We start from the raw sequence: 13,732 nt of genomic DNA, 5'->3' as shown, positions 1-13,732 counted from the left end.
CTAACAAAAGAATAAATATAATAATAGCTACCATGTGTTGAGTGTTTACTGTATGCCATGCATTCTTCTAGATGCTTTACATGTTTTGACTTAATTTTTTTTTTTTTTTGAGACAAAGTTTCACTCTTGTTACCCAGGCTGGAGTGCAATGGCACAATCTTGGCTCACCGCAACCTCTGCCTCCCAGCTTCAAGCAATTTTCCTGACTCAGCCTCCCTGGTAGCTGGGATTACAGGCATGCACCACCACGTCCAGCTAATTTTGTATTTTTAGTAGAGACGGGGTTTCTCCATGTTGGTCAGGCTGGTCTTGAACTCCTGACCTCAGGCAATCCGCACATCTTGGCCTCCCAAAGTGCTGGGATTACAGGTGTGAGCCACGGCACCTGGCTGTTTTGACTTATTTAATCTTCACCAAAAACCCCATGAGGTGGGGATCAGCATCCTTACCATTTGACTGATGAATAAACTAAAGTATAGTGTATATTTAAATTAAATGAGGTTTGGGGTGTTACCAAAAGAAATGATATTAGATAATCTTTGGTATAGTAGTTTTTATAACATGTAAACACAGCAGGTATAGTACATATTTTATATAGCATTCAACTCCTTAAAATTGATTTATTTACCTTTAGAGTTGAGAGGACAATAGAATGGAATGCACACATTTCCATTTCTTTGAATCTGAAAGAAATGCTTCTGCTGGTGTGTGCATGTGGAGAGAGAGAGAGAGAGAAAGAGAAACAGGGAGAGAGGGAGTTTAATTGACTCAATATAAAACAAAATTTCCTCCAGCTCTGTTTCTCATCTTGTTTCTGCCACTTTGCTCTAGGATATTTGTTCAAGACATCAGATATGTGTAATGTCACCTTTGGAGTTTATTAATATGCAGTTATTAATTTGGAATTACTAATATGAAGGATGGATAAGAGCCCAACAACGAAGAAACTCCAGTTAACAGTGCTGGGAGAGTTAACAGTTCAAGGCCACTGCTCACGAATGCACCATTTCATCTCTCTGGTTTAAGATTGAGTAATTTAAGATTGAGCAATCACCAAGCTTCCTTGAACTTGGCTGACAATATGCTTTGGATTACAAAGTAATATTTTGCTTTCTTTCAGTGTCAATTGTTATTTACAAGAGGTTTTAAATATTAACTGTGAAGCTTCCTATTTGGGGGGACACTTTAAAGAATCTATTTCTGTCAAAACTCACTTTAAATTTCAACTTCTCAACTCTTTCTTTAAAAGCTTCTTCACGCAAATTAAAATCACTCTGCATATCATTTTTCCTACCAGATTTTTTAAAAATTCAACATTTGAACACATTGTGTTGGTGAGGCTGTTGGAAAAAAGGCACTCTGATACATTGCTAGTTGTGCAAAATAGTCTCAATTTTGTTAAGGGCAATATGACATTTTTTTAACGCACAAATTTATTTACTCTTTAACCTAGGGTTCCCACTTCTGGGAATGTATTCTACAGATCCACCTGTACATAATATTAAATGAAGTCTGCACAGTGTTATTTATTTGCAGCATTTTCTGCAATAGCAAAATGTTAGAAACAAGGGTCCTTCTTTAGGAGATTCATTCAATAAACTATGGTTTTGCCCCACAACTGAATAATATGAAGCTGAAAAAAAATAGAGAGAAGGTGGCTCACTGCGTACTGATGTATGGTAATTTCCAGAATATACTATTAAGTGAAAAAAGTGAAATGTCTAACAGGAAAAGGGAGAAAATAAGAAAATTTATATTTATATCATTTGAACTTGGCATAGAAAAACACTGGAAGCATAGATAGGAACAAAATGGGAGCACGAAAAAGGGTAGACAGGTAAGGTAGGGAGTTGGACTCCTCATTGTGTGACTTGTGATAGTGTTTTAAATTTGGGCAATGTAAATGCATTGCCTACTCAAAACTAAACAAAACAAAATAAGTGAAAGTTTCAAAAGAAAAAAAGATTCCTCTTTCTATTTGTCACAGATTTTTCTAAGCATGTTGTACTTTGTAATAATCGTGTATATGAACTCAACTCATTCAGCAAGGCAGGAGCAGAGGGGGAAAATGCAACAGTCTCTTAATGGAGAAAACTTAAAGGCTGGGTATGGTGGCTCACACCTGCAATCCCAGCACTTTGAGAGTCCCAAGCAGGAGGATCACTTCAGCCCAGGATTTTGAGATCAGGCTAGGCAATACAGGGAGACCCTGTCTCTACAAAAAAAAATTCTTAAATAGCTGGGTGTGGTGACATGAGCCTGTAGTCCCTGCTACTCGAGTGACTGAAGCAGGAGGATCACTGGAGCCCAGGAGGTTAAGGCTGCAGTGAGCCATGTTCATGCCACTGCACTCCAGTCTGGGCAACAGAGCAAGATCCTATCTCAAAAACTTAGAGCCAGCATGTGAGAAAAAAACTAGATTTAGGAGATCGCAAAATGATATATTTCCTGGCCAGAAGGTTCTAAATGATACTTTGTCATTTTTATAGATTAAGAAACCTGAAGCCCAAATGTTAAATGACTTACCATATTTACTCAGCTAATTTATGGAGAACAAGAGTAGAATCTCAGGATCCTTGATTAATGATCTCAATGTTTATGTTGTTATACCTTAATGCTACTCTACATATTAATGAATAATAAATCACTCTAATGAGGTAAAAATTACATGTGTAAACTGTTTAAGCATTTTAACAGACATTATCTATTTTGACTATCATAGTATTATTATGATAAGGTAGTTGTCTTCATCCATTTTGTGTTGCTATAACAGAATACCTGAAGCTGGATAATTTATAAAGAAAGGTTTATTTGTTTCATGGCTCTGTAGACTGAGAAGTCCAAGGGGTGTGGCATCAGCATCTGCTTGGCTTCTGGTGAGGGCTTTTATGCCGGGTCATAACATAGGTAGAGGTAAAGAGGTAAGCAGACATATGTGAGGATACAAAACACTAGAGGCAATCTCACTTTTATAACAACCTTCTCTAGCAAGAACTAATCTATTCCTGTAAGAACTAATCCAGGGGAGGCCGGGCACAGTGGCTCAGACCTGTATCCCAACACTTTGGGAGGCCAAAGCAGGTGGATCACTTGAGCTCAGGAGTTGGAGACCAGCCTGGGCAACATGGTGAAACCCCATCTCTACTAAAAATACAAAAAATTAGCCATGCATGGTGGCTCGTGCCTGTAGGCACAGCTACTCAGGAGGCTGAGGCAGGAGAGTCACTTGAATCCAGGAGGTGGAGGTTGCAGTGAGTCTGTGTCCGGAATTGGTTTCTTCTGGTGGGTTCTTGGTCTTGCTGACTTCAAGAATGAACCCGTGAACCCTCACGGTGAGTGTTACAGTTCTTAAAGATGGCGTGTCCAGAGTTTGTTCCTTCAGATGTTCAGATGTGTCCGAAATTTCTTCCTTCCAGTGCATTCGTAGTCTTGCTGACTTCAGGAGTGAAGCCACAGACGTTTACAGTGAGTGTTACAGCTCTTAAAGGTGGCATGTCCAGAGTTGATTGTTCCTCCCCATGGGTTTGTGGTCTCGCTGACTTCAGGAGTGAAGCCGCAGACCTTCGCAGTGAGTGTTACAGCTCATAAAGGTGGTGTGGACCCAAAGAGTGAGAAGCAGCAAAATTTATTGTGAAGAGCGAAAGAACAAAGCTTCCACAGCATGGAAGGGGACCCGAGTGGGTTGCCACTGCTGACTCGGGTGGCCAGCTTTTATTCCTGTATTTGGCCCCACCCACATCCTACTGATTGTTCCATTTTACAGAGTGCTGATTTGTCCATTTTACAGAGTGCTGATTGGTCCATTTTTATAGAGTGCTGATTGGTGCATTTACAAACCTTTAGCTAAACACAGAGCACTGATTGGTGTGTTTACAATCCTCTAGCTAGACAGAAAAGTTCTCCAAGTCCCCACCCAACCCAGAAGCCCAGCTGGCTTCACCTCTCAATCTCCCCACTTAACAAGACACCCCAACTGCTACTGGGAATTGGGTGATGACCACTCTAGCTACTTCCTGCTGGATAGGGGCAAAGAAGGGACCCTGCAGTTGTAGTGTCCTCCAGGGAGGAACTCTTTAGGCCACTGAAAGGGCCAGCGGGTTGGTCCCGGGGTCCTTGGTAGTTGTTAGTTGCACTCATTTGGGGTTCCATTTGTAAGATCATCTGTAGCTTGATAGCCTCGATCCTAGAGGAAACAAATTTGACAAGGAGGTTAAAAATACAGGGCCCAAAGGTGAGTAATAGCAAGATGGCTACTATGGGACCTAGAAAGGGGAGAAGCCATGTTGCCCAACTCCAGAGGTTGGTATAAGAGCTTGAAAGACGTTGTCTGATTTTGGAAGCCTTTTCCTGTAAATGCCGGGTGGCATCTCGTACTATCCCTGACTGGTTAGTATAAAAACAACACTCTTCCCCTAAGAAGGTGCAGAGTCCTCCTTTCTCAGCAGTGAGGAGGTCTAGTCTCAGCGGTTTTGGAGAGTCACTGCTGCGAAAGAGTCTATTTGGTATTCTAGAGTAAGGATAGATTTCATTATCTCTTGCAAACTGTCTGAGAAATCCTTTGAGAGTGTGTGGTAGTAGGATAATGAAGTAAATAAAGTGGCTATTCTGGTTCCTGTAGCAGTAGCCATTCCTAACCCTGTAAGTAGGGGTATTAGTTGTATGGCTCTGTGCTGATGGACTCGAGCTTTGAGGGGTAGTGATAGGGTCTGATTTCCTGGGGCAATGTTAATGTTAGGACTTAGAAAGACTAAGGTACAGGTGCCTGTCCAGTTAGTGGAGAGGCAGATATAGGCTGATGTTCCACATAAAAAGAATATACATTTGCTGGGTAGACAGAACTGGTTGTGTATGTTAAAAAGGTGTGTGAGTTTGTTATTTTCATTTTCCCATACTCCTAGAGTAATTGCCAAGGTAGCTCCAGTGAAGGGTTGGAAAGGGGTGTTGGAAGCAAACTGAGTGGCTCCCTGTGTTCTATTTTCCCACTGGAGAAAAAGCCTTTTTGTATCTACTAGGAACCATTTGAGAGAGTGATTGAAAGAAGGGATGAGAAGGCATTCACTAGTGGTGGGGGCACTGCTGCAGGGGGTCCAGGGGTGAATGGTCACGGAGGGAGTATGTTTGCCATTACAAAACGTGGACTGTTTGTTAAGCAGGGAGGAGGTGATGATTTTTGGGGAACCTGAGAAGTGGACAAACCATCTGAATGGAGCTGTTTGAATGACTCGGAAGTTACTATGATCAGTTGGGCCTTGAAGTTGTAGGGTGTAATTACACTGATGGGGTAGTAGGTGCCCCAGGGGCAGACCCGATAACAGGTTGCATTGGATGCATAAAGGGGCTTGGAAAGTTAAGATGGCATTCATAGTTACAGGGCCGTGTATGGGCTTTTCATTGCTTGTGTAATAGGTGAGGTTGAAAATGTAAGAACACAAAAGTTGGATTGCATGTCCTGTTAGTGTATTCTTGGTCCAATCAGAGATGGGGAAGTTGGCTAATGATTGCATATTTAGAAGTTGGAAAGGGTCTTTTCCTTCATAACAAGAGTGGTAGGTTAAGTTGGTAAAGACCCAATTTTTTGCAGGAATGGGAGGTTCCACCTGGCAGCAATTTTGGCCTTAGCATCTGCCTTTTCTCCTTCACTTTTCTGATGGCTTTGGCAGTGTAAGACTGTCACCTCCTTGGGTTTTTGCACTGCATGCAATAACTCCATAATTTCCTTGTGGTATTTAATGGGGGTTCCCCCAGAGGTTAGGAACTCCCTTTCTTTCCATATTGCAGCATGGGCATGTAGGATTAGATAAGCATACTTGCTAACTGTACATACATTTATTCTTCTTCCTTTTCCCAGTTCTAAGGCTCGGGTAAGTGCCACTAGTTCTGCTAACTGAGAGCTGGTCCCTGGGGGAAGAGGCTTACTTTCAAGTACCGTTACTATGGCATAACCTGCCCTTCATATCCCATTCTTCACAAATGAACTTCCATCGGTATATAGGTTAAGGTCAGGATTAGCTAAGGGGACTTCTAAGAGATCATCTCGGATGGCATAAGTCTGGACTATAATTTGTTGGCAGTCATGTTCAATTGGTTCCCTATCCTCTGGGAGAAAAGTGGCAGGGTTGAGGGCCATGCACGTACATATTTGAAGCACCGGTCCCTCAAGGAGTAGCACCTGGTATCTAAGTAGGTGGTTGTCTGCTAGCCATAAACTTCCTTTGGCACCTAGTATGCCATTTACATCATGAGTAGTCCAGACAGTGAGATCCTTTCCTTGTATTATTTTGATAGCCTCTGACACTGAGATGGCCACTGCCACAACTACACATAAACAGTGAGGCCAGCCTTTTGCTACTACATCAATTTCCTTACTTAGGTATGCCACTGGTTGTGGGGATGTCCCATGAATCTGAGTAAAGACTGCAAGAGCTATCCCTGCTCCTCTGTTATGTATAAAGAGAAGCTTTGTCCTGTGGAAGGTTTAAAGCTGGAGCTTGTACTAGTGCCTGCTTTAAGGTTTTGAAGGCTGTTTCTGCCCCTGGTTCCCATTCTACTAGATGAGTATTTGCCCTCTGGGTCTCCTTGATTAGCATATAGAGGGGCCTGGGTATCTCACTGTATCCAGGGATGCATAGTCAGCAAAACCGGTGATTCCAAGGAACCCCCACAACTGTTTTAATGTCTTAGGGCAAGGATAAGCCAGTATAGGCTGTACTCATTCCTTGCTGAGGGCTCTGGTTCCTCTGGCTAAGATTAGGCCTAGATATTTGACCTGATGTAGGCAAAGCTGGGCCTTCGACCTAGATGCCTCGTACCATTGATTGGCTAGAAAGCTCAAGAAATCTAGAGTAGCCTGCTGGCATGAGGCTTCCGAACTGGTGGCCAAAAGTAAATCATCCACATACTGAAGGACCAGAGTGCCTGGACTTGAGAAGTGGCCTAGATCTTGAGCCAGTGCCTGACCAAACAGATGGGGGCTATCCCTAAACCCTTGGGGCAAGACGGTCCATGTAAGTTGGGATGTGTGGTCTCTGAGATCCTCAAAGACAAAGAGAAACTGGGAGTCAGAGTGCAGGGGAATACAGAAGAAGGCATCCTTGAGGTCCAGAGCAGTGAACCATTCTGCTTCCTCTGGTATTTGAGAGGGCAGGGTATAGGGGTTGGGTATAACTGGATATAGAGGAATTACTGCCTCACTGATGAGTCTAAGATCTTGCACTAGACTCCACTGATCATTTGGTTTTTGTACTCCTAGAATTGGGGTGTTGCAAGGACTGCTGTATTTCCTTACTAAGCCTTGAGCTTTTAAATGTTTACCAATATCCTGTAATCCTTTATGAACTTCAGGCCTTAAGGGATATTGCCTTTGATAAGGAAAAGTGGTGGGATCTTTTAGCCTGATTTGGACTGGGTGGGCATTTTTTGCCCTTCCACATTGTCATTCTAATGCCCAGACTTCAGGGTTGATTCCCTCCTCAAGTAGGGGACAACAAATGGGTAACTTGTTCCCCATATTCATGTAGATAGTAGCTCCAGCTTTGGCTAATATATCCCTCCCTAATAAGGGTGTGGGACTTTCAGACATAACAAGAAAGGCATGTGAAAAGAGCAAAGTCTCCCAGTTACAACTGAGGAAGTGGGAGAAATACCTGGTTACAGGCTGTCCCAGGATTCCTCAGGTGGTAACGGACCTTGAGGACAGTCACCCGGGATAGGAGATTAACACTGAGAAGGCCACACCAGTGTCCAGGAGGAAGTCAATTTCCTGGCCCTCAATGGTTAAACATACCCGGGGCTCAGTGAGGGTGATGACATGAGCTGGTGCTTACCCTGGGCACCATCAGTCCTGTTGTTGGATCATCTGGTTGGGGGCTTCTGGCCCAGAGAACCATGGTACTCTGGGGCAGTATGCCTTCCAGTAATTGCCTCGGCATAGTGGACATGGATGCGGGGGTGGCTTGTTTCTCATTGGACAATCTTTTTTAAAGTGTCCTTGTAAACCACACTGATAACAAGCCCTACCAGGTGATTGGCCTGCTCCATTTTCTGTCCTCTCTGAACCACCAAGGTTTGTTTGTCTGAGGGCCATGACTAAGGTTGTGGCCTTTCTCTGATCTCACTTTTCCTTTTGGGCCTGTTCTTCTTGGCCCCTATTATAGAACACTGAGGTTGCCAGGTTTAATAATGCCTCCAGATTTTGTTCAGGGCCCAGGGCTCGCTTTTGGAGCTTTCTTCTGATTTCTGCAGCTGATTGGGTAATAAGCTTATCTTTTAGAATCAATTGACCCTCTAGTGAGTCAGGTGACAAGGAAGCATATTTTCTTAAGGCCTCCCGTAGCCACTCGAGGAAGGCAGAAGGATTTTCTTCCTATCCCTGAGTTATGGTGGACATCACTGAATAATTCATGGGCTTTTTCCTAATTATCCTTAGTCCTTCTAGAACACAGGTCAACAGATGTTTACGACTCCAGTCCCCATGATCTGAGTCAAGGTCCCAGTGGGGATCCATACTGGGGATGGCTTGCTGACCAGTAGGGAATCTGTCCCTTTCTTTGGCTGTCAGTCTATCATTTACTTGACTAAGATACCAGGTATCTCCAAACTCTTGGGCTGCAGCTAAAGCCGCATTCTTTTCATTAAAGGCCAAGGTTTGATCTAACAATAGCATGACATCTCTCCAATGAGATCAAAGATTTGCCCTAGACCCTGTAGGACATCTATGTGCATATTAGGATCATCTGAAAACTTCCCCAGGTCTGCCTTGATCTGCTTTAAATCAGAGAGGGAGAAGGGGACGTGTACCTGGATTGGGCCAAATTACCCTCCCCCTACAGCTTGAAGGGGACATAACCAATAGCCCAGGGGTTTTTGTGATCTTTGGGAGATTTCTTTGCTTATTTCCTTCTGAGCAGGGGAGATTAGAGGAGGCTTATCATTAATAGGAAAGGGAGCTATAGGGAGGCTAGGATATGGGGGTTAAGCTGAGAGGTCCTCCTGTGGGATGTAAATTGCAAGCTTTGCCTAGTTGTGTATTCTCCTTCAATGAAAAGAAAGCTTGGACATAAGGTATTTCACTTCATTTGCCTTCCCTCTTACAGAAAAGGTCAAGCTGCAGGATGGTATTGTAATTTATACTTCCCTCAGGTGGCCATTTTTCCCCATCAGAGAGAGAATATTGGGGCCAGGCTGTAGTGCAGGGAAAAAAATGAGCCACCTCTTTTTCAGGGTTTGCAGATCAAATTGGTCCCAATGGCTTAGGATGCATTTCAAGGGTGAGCCTGTTGATGCCTGAGTGTTTCCCATCTGAAAGACAAAACCACCCACGGTTTTAGTTTTTTTGTTTCTCTCCCTGCCCAAGAACCCATGATGGTCCCTGGACCCTGCTGATCGGAATAGTTGCACTCACCAACACAGCAGCAGAAACACTAGTTTTCCTCCTAGACCACAAGGAGGACTGAGGAAGGTTGAATTTAGTGGCCCTTACTGATGCATTCTCGAAAAGCTGCACCCTTGCCTGTCCTCCTAGACCCCAAAGAGGACCAAGAAAAATCGGATTTAGTGGCCCTTACTGACACATTCTCAAAAACCTGTTAGAGTCCTAAGCTTTCTCCTGTTAGTATTGGGACTTTACCCCTGTACTATAAAGATGTTATGCCTCAAAAATGAAATGGAGGGCCATTCCCTGATTGAGGGAAGGGATCTCCAGGATTGGGAGAGTGACACCTTTTGTCCTCACTTATATGAATAGGAAGGATATAATTTCTGAGGCTCCTGATATCCTAGCTTCAGGAATAGCCTTTGTTAGGCCTGCTTGTCTGAGGAGGGATCCTAAAAGGATAGTTGGTCTCCTCACCCAACGGGGCTTTCAGCAAAAATTATGTCTTTCTGATTGGTGAGCCTGGGTGCTAAAAGAAGGGAATAGAGTCCTGGAGTTTATAGTAGAAAACATTCTTATAGGAGAAACTAGAAAAGCACCAGAGACAGGGAGTGGTTTTTAGAAGTGGGACTAGTCTCGGAGAAGAGAGGCGAGAGGAAGTTTGTCTGACAGGCGTTAGGACCCAGGGGGCAAGGGTCAGGATAGATAGGATAGATGGGCAAGTCTCACTTGGGCGACATGACTTTGAGAGTTCCGCTCATGGCCACAGGGTCAACCAACTTGCTGTTGGGATCCCAGAGCTGAATGGCTTTCCTCTCTGTTGACCCTTGGCTCAACCCAGAAGTACAGGAAAAGTGGAAGCTGGTTCCAGGCAAACCAATGCTCCCAACTCTGAAGAGTTGGGGATTGTTAGAGAGCCATTTCCCAGGAAGCCTGACACCCATGTCTTTAGTCCAGTGGCCACACTAGTCGCTTTTAACTGGCTGACAGGTGCCTGGTATTTAGCCCCCGAATTCTAAGGAAAAATAGGACAGAATAGCAAGCAAAAGGGGCCCGATGCTGCTCACTGCTTGGCGATAGTCTCTTCATGGTTGCCAAAATGTGTCTGGAATTTGTTCCTTCTGGTGGGTTCTTGGTCTTGCTGACTTCAAGAATAAAGGCTTGGACCCTTGTGGTGAGTGTTACAGTTCTTAAAGATGGTGTGTCTGGAGTTTGTTCCTTCTGATGTTCAGATGGAACATCTCTCCCCCTACAGCTTGAAGGGGAAGGGTGCATTCTACTTCTAACTGCTGTTTGCAATTGGGTAAATAAAGTCATTAGTTGTTCATCTGTATGAAATCATAACTAAGCATTTTCAATTAACTGTGTGGAATAAACCACGTATGAAGAGTGAGAAATCACATTAATAGGTATATCGAAAGCAGTCAATACCTTAATTACTGCCACAAGCTCCACTTTTTGACCTGAAGTATAGGGCGTCTGGAAAACTTTACCTTTTGATCCAGAATAAGAAGCTTTACCATTACTAGACCCATCTGTGAAAGAATGAAAATGCTTAGCAGGCTGCAGGTTGTTTACTGCAGGAATTGTAAATGCAAACCGTTCACAGTCTTGCTCAGCTAAAGGGATAGTAAAGAAACAGTCTTTTAAGCTTATGACTATTAAAGGCCAATTTTTTGGAATTATAGCAGGAGAAGGCAATCCTGGCTGTAATGCTCCCATAGGTTGTATAACTGAATTGATGGCTCTTAAGTCAGTTAGCATTCTCCATTTACCTGATTTTTTCTTAATTATGAAAGCTGGAGAATTCCAAGGAGAAAATGTTGGAGCTATGTGCCCATTTTCTAATTGTTCAGTAACTAATGTCTCTAAAGCCTCCAGTTTCTCTTTACTTAGCGGCCATTGTTCTAACCAAATTGGCTTATTGGCTAACCATTTTAAAAGTATAGGTTCTGGAGGCTTAACAATGGCTGCCATCAAAAATTATTTCCTAATCTTTGGCAGGAACTTGGTCTTTCCACTTGAAGTGGTTTTTTCAAACCTTGCAAACTTTTTTCTAGTCCCATACCAGTGACATGCCCCATTTCATGCACCATATGTTGACTTTGAGGGCTATATAATTGTTCTGGAATTAGAACTTGTGCTCCCCATTGTTGTAATACATTTATTCCCCCAAAATTTATAGGTACAAAAGTTATAATTGGTTGAATAGTCCCAGGTTGTCCATCGGGCCCTTCACAATGCAAAATATAACTACTTTGATATACTTCAGCAGCTTTACCAACTCCAAATATGTTAAATTGAGCAGGTTGAATTGGCCATGCAGACGGCCAGTGCTGTAGAGAAATGATTGAAATGTCCACTCCTGTATCTACCAAACCTTTAAATTTCTTTCCTTGAATAGTTATTTCACAGGTAGGACATTTATCAGTAATTTGATTTACCCAATAAGCTGCTTTGCCTTGTTTATTTGTGCTTCCAAATCCTCCTGTTCATTTAGTTTCATTTTTTCCCATTCTCACATATGGCACAATCAGGAGCCGTGCTATGCACTCTCCTGGCTCTGCTTTCCAGGGAACAGAATTAGATATAACAATTTGAATTTCCCCATTGTAATCTGAATCAATGACTCATGTATGTATTTGTACCCCTTTTAAACCTAAACTAGACCTTCCTAAAAGTAATCCTATTGTCCCCGCTGGCAAGGGTCCATAGACTTCTGTTGGGACCTTTTGTGGGGGTTCCCCAGGTAGAAGGCTCACAGTTTTGTGCAGCACAAATCTACTATGGCACTACCGGCTGTGGCAGTGGACAAACATTGTACAGGGGTAAGGGAATGGCCTGAGCTGGAAATGCCCCGGTTTAGAATGGGGCCTGAGACGGACCCCTCATGGCATTTCCTGAAATCAGGTTCCCATCTTTGTCAAACTTAGAGTGACACTGATTAGCCCAATATTTCCCTTTTTTACATTTTGGACATATTTCAGGATCAGAAGTTTTCCTTTTTCCCCATCTGGCTGCCTGACTCGCTGATTTTTTCTACATTCTTTTTTAGTATGACCATGCTTCCCATAGTTAAAACAAGCTCCAGGAAATGGAGTATTTCCTTTATCCACTCTCAGTCCTGCCATTGCCTGTGCCAACAAACTAGCTTTATGCAGATTACCTCTGATACCATCACAGGCCTTGATATAATCAACAAAATGTGCTTTCCCTCTGATAGGTTGCAGAGCAGCCTGGCAATCAGGATTAGCATTGTCAAAAGCTAATAACTGCAACACTATATCCTGAGCAGCCGAATCTGCAATCATCTTTTTAAGAGACTCCTGTAACTGAGCTATAAAATCAATGTATGGTTCTCTTGGTCCCTGTTTTATAGCACTAAAGGAAGGGTAATGTTCTACAACTGTAGTGATTTTTTCCCAAGCGCTAATGCACACTCTTCTAAGCTGTTCTAGGGCATCATCCTGCATGACCAGTTGTGCATCTAAACCAGCCCAGCCGCCAACCCCCAAAAGTTGGTCTGCAGTTATATTAATTTGATGTTGGGCCCGGGCATTGCAAGCAGCCTGAATGGAAGCTTCATCTGCCCACCAAGTTTTAAATTGTAAGGACTGACCAGGGTTGGACAAGCTTGAGTAAGAGCATCCCAGTCAGTAGGAATCATCCAACTGGAAACAGCAACATTCTTTAATGGTCCCATTACAAAAGGAGAACCTGTTCCATACTGATTTATAGCTTGTTTAAATTCTTTGAGCGATTTAAAAGGAAAAGGCTCAAATGTAGCTATAATACTTCCCCGTTGATCTGGGGGATGTATTCTAACAGGGAACTGCCAAGCCTCTAGATCACCCTCTCGTCTAGCTTACTGAATTCCTGCCTGAATAGAACTAAGAGCGGTCGCTCGAGGCGCTGCTTGAACAGTCACTGGGACAACTACTTTTCACCCAGTGTCCTCCGGAAAAGAAAGATCTGGAGGGTCTTTTTCTTCCAAATAATAATGAGGGGGTGCAGAAGGGTAGGGATGAACCTCTCCTTCCTTTGCCACTTTAGCTTTATCTGGTAAATAAACATGCACTGTAACCTCTTCTGTTACTTCACTATACTCTCGTTCCTCCTCATTATCCGTGTGAAAAGTTCCAAAGTGAAATGAACCAGACCCCACACCTGTCCCATTGTTACGCTGATGCTTCCAAGCTCCCCTTCTTACTCACCATGGGGATTGCTTTAAGAGTACTTGGGTGTCCTCCAGCTAGTTTTCCATTCCAACTGTTGCTCCAGTGACCCTTCAACCTGGATTGGAGCCCCACAAATGGACGCCACTTGCTGAGACCAGCTCAGTCAGGGAGACCCTAACCCAGT

The 13,732-nt window shown here is 43.4% G+C and overlaps 1 long non-coding RNA gene across 2 annotated transcripts in view; it reads right to left on the bottom strand.

Annotated features, from left to right (window-relative positions):
• Positions 1 to 2,812: 2,812 nt before the first annotated feature.
• The window catches only part of LOC129008513 (uncharacterized), a 76,786-nt gene continuing 65,866 nt past the window's right edge, over positions 2,813 to 13,732 (bottom strand). For both annotated transcript variants that reach the window (XR_010127633.1, XR_008492562.2), the window contains one exon: positions 2,813 to 4,183. This is a non-coding gene — a long non-coding RNA (uncharacterized LOC129008513). The remainder of the gene's footprint in view (positions 4,184 to 13,732) is intronic.

Source organism: Pongo pygmaeus, chromosome 9 (genome assembly GCF_028885625.2).
Source record: "Pongo pygmaeus isolate AG05252 chromosome 9, NHGRI_mPonPyg2-v2.0_pri, whole genome shotgun sequence".
Classification (NCBI taxonomy): Eukaryota; Metazoa; Chordata; class Mammalia; order Primates; family Hominidae; genus Pongo; species Pongo pygmaeus.
The sequence above is the reverse complement of the archived record's forward strand: the minus strand, read 5'-3'. Positions and strand labels throughout refer to the sequence as shown.